Below are 5,241 nucleotides of genomic sequence, written 5' to 3'. Positions count from 1 at the left end.
ACCAGTGCTATATGCGAGCTGCACTTTGAGCCACATTTCGTGGTTAGAGAATACGCGCATTTTATAGAGGGTCAGGAAGTTCGTCTCCCTAGTGGAAAGCCAGCGCTGGACATTAACGCTGTTCCGATGCTCTTGCCAAACCTGCCTCAATATCTCTCGAAGAAATGCCCAAGACCACCGAGAAAGAGGACGTCCGACAGCATTTAAACTGCACCTAAGAGAAAAAAACGTTCTGGTGATTCGAGCAGTGGGCCAAGCTCACTGCACGATAACGGTACTGACGCTCACCAAGCACCTGAACGTAATTCAAGCTTCCACTGCACTGGAAGAACGACCTGAAAACCAACTGTCTTCCTGCACTTCTACTCCATAAGATAACTTCATCAGCAACTTGACCATGTCTTCAGAGTTTTGGGCAAAACATGTCCTGCCAGGCCAAGGGGACTGGCAGGACACGTTTCTTATTGCGTTTTTTATTGCAGCTCGATCTTGAACTCAAAGATCGAACTTGTCTGTGAAAACATAACATTTGCTCATCACACCCCAGTGCCTTATTCCAAGGTGTATGTGAGGGGTATATTACTTGAAAGCAGACCCGTAAGTAATCAACTGGATGCCGAAAGCCTCTTCCTTCAGGATGATGACCTTCACCTGTGTACTGTAGCAATGGATTTGAAAGATTACACTGAAGAATATTTCACAGCAAGCCTCAGATGTCAGGCTGTTATAAGAGACAAAACTTATTTCAGCAGCAACTGCCTTACCACAGTGCAAACAGGTAATTGCATCAGTTTCCCATGCAAGTTTTCTCCAATTTCCGTTTGAGCTCACTCAAAAGTGCAATTTGAGTTTGTTTAGAATAACATTTTGCTTTGATTTTTACAGGTGGACCGCCTTACAGACCGCGTTCACCATACGTCGATTAGAACAGCAACGCACTCGCAAAGCGGAAGTTGCAGAGTTTGCTACCACTGGCAACAAAGCGTCTTTCTGGCCATTCTATTGCATATTATTTCTCTATTATAACCAAAACAATGGTCGATTTCCTCTAAGCTTTTCTTAGATTCATTGTTTTTGGCTATGTCTCAGGCAGCAAGTTTCATGGTCGTTGCTCCTGTAGTTATCTTAGTACATATTTAGAGGCCAAGCATGCTGGTGCACGCAAACTGCAGAGGAAAAACGACGGTAAAAACATTATTGAGCTTTCCGGTAAAGCTTGCTCCTACAGCCTGCTGGAAAGTTCTTTTTTTTATAGAAACTATTGCGATGTTCTCGATACTCTCTCTGATCGATTTTGGCTTAGGTGCGGTATGACAGACGCCGTGAGGAATACTGCGCCCTTAAGAAAGCTTCAGTATCACTGGTGTTACGTGAGTGAAAGACAGCATTCCCATTTTCTATGGCACGAACAGCAAATTGTCCGGCTGTTACAAGCTCCGGGCTCGATGGACATCGGTGGACTCGATGGACAACCTTTCAGTGTTCTTTCTGCGTATCTCCTCAAATTGCCGATCTCTTCGTGCAATACATGCCCGAAACTTTCATGTCAGGGCAAAACGCGCCGCCGCCGTGATTCGACCCACCTTTGGCATGCAGAAAAAAAAATGATTGTGATCGCAGTTCGTTTTCCTGTAGACAAATTTTAAAGGACGCGCCCCGCAGGCGCGCGGTACATACGCTGCCAGTGCCTCGCCATTCCCCCGTTTCATTGCACTCGCAAGCAGCGCAACCACGCGGTTCTGTTTCCAAGGTGACATCGGCGGCATCAAGCGGCCTGCGCCGCTGAGCCCACTACCCCTATTTTAGTACACTGTACCTATGCACTTCAACTCTCACATTTTTGTTTAAATGAACTTCCTCGCAATTACTGTGGGTCTTTGCCGTAAGTAAACACCCTAATTAAATGGAGCTCGGGATTCGGTCACTTTGCGCAGCCTTTCAAATCTTATGCCTTCTCTGTTCTTGACCCTCATCAATCCTAATTTACAGTGACGGTTTGGCCTCCGCTTTATTTTCTTTTATCCAATTGGGTTTTTATATAAATTTCTTTTGGGTTGTTGGCGATAGCAAACCCATTTGATTTATATTTCCATTGGTTTTACACCCGTTATACCTTCGGATGGTGCGGGCTTCCCCCACATTTTTGGGGGTTTTCCTTTCACCTGAGGAGGAAAGACTAAGCAATGTGAATGGGCGCGACGCAACAGGCACAGACAGAATAGAGGAGGCACTGGCTCAACATGCTCTTCGCTACGTCGTATTCGGCTTCTGTAGCGCAGGCTCCGAAAGCGGTTTCGGATTTATGAAGACTTGTGTTTGCTGCGTGAAGTGGCAAGTGCCGACCCCTACCAAAAATACTGCAGCGTGGGAAGAAAAACTGCAAAATGTAGTGTGCGCCGTGAAGCACGATCTCACCAGTCACGCTATAAAGGAGCGCGTGGATCTCTTCATGGTGTATTTTTGGCAGCAAGACAACGTCAACCTAAGAAAGTGAGTGCTCTACTTTTCGCAGTCCTGTTTGTGCTCTCTATTCAGCATAGGTGAAACGCAGTCACAACGTAACCTGCTCGTGCTCTCCGTAGATCCGACACCAAGGAGTAGCATGTATAGAGAGCAATTATTGTAGGAAATCTCGAACTTGAATAACACTGGCTACGTGCCGAGAAATTTGCCGCAAAGGGGCAATGGCACGGGGTAGCAGCAGCATCCAGCATCTACACTATCGGCAACAGCCCGATAGCGCCTGGCGTGGGAAATGAGAGACGCGGCCACGAAATCTATGAACGTCTGAGACGGTAGAAAGACAAATGACAAGTGATATACGGTTTACATTTGAGCCCTTGCTTCGCCCACCTTGCACACCTGGTGTATGAGACCGTAACGGGACCCCCAGTGCGTTTATTTTCAACTCAGAGTTGAAGAACAAGTCCTCTGCGCCCTCCGTTTCTACGAGAATGGGAGTTTTGAGGGAAGTGTTGGCGCCGAGCATTACACTCACCGTCGCCAAACCACTGTGAGCCACTATGTCAGAGATGTGTCTGACGCGTTTATCAATGCGGCAGTGCGTAAGCACTGGCTGGCTTTCCCGAAGGCTTTCCTACACAACAAAAGTTTACTTACCGTTACGAGACAAAGGGCTGCTGTTCCCACCGGAGCTCACATCACGCCTTTTGTGTCACCGCTTTCAATGGTGCGATAAACAGACGTTCAAAATTTGCAGTACGTACGACTTTCCGATCGGTGGGCACTCTGGAGCACGCCAGTGACGATCACGCAGCCCCAGCCCCAACAGCACTTCAAAAAACTAAAGCAAACACGCGACTTCAAGTTCACTCCGGCTCCTAGAATAATGTTCCAATTGCAACCACAGAATAAAGACCAACTTTAGAGAAGGGAAACTACCTTCCACAGTGGTACAAAAATAAGAAGCAGCAGCGCACTGGGGGACCCGACAGATGGCGCTGCTCAAACAGGAAGCGGAATTTTTTTTTAATGCGAAATCCAACATGGCCGCTTTCACCGGTCGTGTACGCTGGTACGCACCACGCCCGCTCTGCTGGCTTTGCAGCATGCCTCAATGCCTTGGCTGCCGCTTAGCTGGTGCGTTATAATTGCCAGGAGACCAAAGAGCCTCTACTGACGCCCATACAAACTAGCTTAAATTTCGTTGATAAATTTGAAGAAAATCAGAGCACGCTTCCACTTCAAATGCACCTGCTAGGTGTTTCGCATCTGCGGTTTGATAATGACAAGAGCATATGTAGGTGGAACGTGGTTGAAGTGGCAGCATGCGTATTTTGCACATTGTATACATCGGAGCATTTGGAGCACTGCCAAATTTTTTTGTGATCTTTTTTTATTGGCTGAGTTGTTAAGGTGATAAAATAGTTTTGCAGTGAGAAAGCTCAAGATGTAGTAATTTGCTTACTCTGTCAATAAATGTTTGATTTTGACTGCTTTTTTTTCATATATGAGAAAATCTTTAACATAGGTGCCGTCCAGACTGGCCATGAGACCAGCGAATTTGCTGTAGGAACAGCCATCTGGGAGTGGCTGCGTCACACTCCTGCCAGGCACAGAACTGCCATTGCCAAGGTAATGTGTCTTCATATGTGTCGCAATGGTTTAAACATTTTTCTCATTTGAAACCAGCTATGACAGGCATTCCTAGGATATGAAACCAGATTTGAAAAAAAAAATCCTTTCTGCATGTTCACTGCAGCAGCAATGAGGTATTTTTTCTAACTGAGCAACGTAGCATGAGTGAGGCTCGCACTCAAGCTCTCCAGTATTGAAGTGGAAGCAACTATCATACATTTGGGTAGGTAGGTACGTAGGTAGTAAACTTCACTTATACAATTGGGTAACAGTAATTTTTTTTCTGCAGTTAGAGCAAAATAACTGTAAGCTTATTAGCAAAATGTACACTTATTCTCATTTACACTAGGCACTGTCGAGTGTAGCCATGCATTTGAAGCACCTATTTACTATATTCTTTCCCCGTAAACTTGAAGCGTAGGGAAAAATTTAAAGGGGGCTAAGTATCATGCAGTAAGCTGCGGAACGGACAAGTTTAGTGCAATGACAGAAAGATCGCTTCACTCTATATGCCAAGGTACGTTATATTTCAGTTTGGCAAGATGACTGCAGAAGATTGCGTGAAGTGATAAGTTTAAATATTAGCAAGCTGTATGGTGTGGATTCATTTAGAGCAACAATGACGCTAAAAGATCATTAGGATAAATATTTGTCTAGCAGTGAACTTAGAGGTACGAGATTTCTGGCTTGATATTTTTTGCTTTAAATGGAGGTTGTGGCCATTTAAACCCTAGAACAAGAACTCGTAAGCATCATAGTGTCCTAAATAATGTACTGCAAAGCTTTTGTATCAACCAGCCTCCCAAATCCAAAGCTGGTTCTAGAAAACCAGTATAGTGCATTATTCAGGGTAGTCTGTGGCTTGGCAGTGTATATTTTTTTCTTCGAAATTCGGAATCAGGTCAGTAGTATCGTGTTAGTACTTGCATATACAGGGTATTTCAATTTAGCTGCACCAAATTTTTTTAAATGCCTGTGGCAGATAGCACAATTATAAACTTTGATCTAAATCCTCGACGAGGCTATGGGAGTGCAAACATCAATACACAGACCTTAATCGCGTGACCCTCTCGTCAAGATGGCACGCCATCCTGCGCAGCTCCAATCTCGATGACCAACTCTGGGCTACCCAACAGCCCTACA

Source organism: Dermacentor silvarum, chromosome 7 (assembly GCF_013339745.2).
Source record: "Dermacentor silvarum isolate Dsil-2018 chromosome 7, BIME_Dsil_1.4, whole genome shotgun sequence".
NCBI classification, from domain to species: domain Eukaryota; kingdom Metazoa; phylum Arthropoda; class Arachnida; order Ixodida; family Ixodidae; genus Dermacentor; species Dermacentor silvarum.
This window is presented reverse-complemented; position numbering follows the sequence as displayed.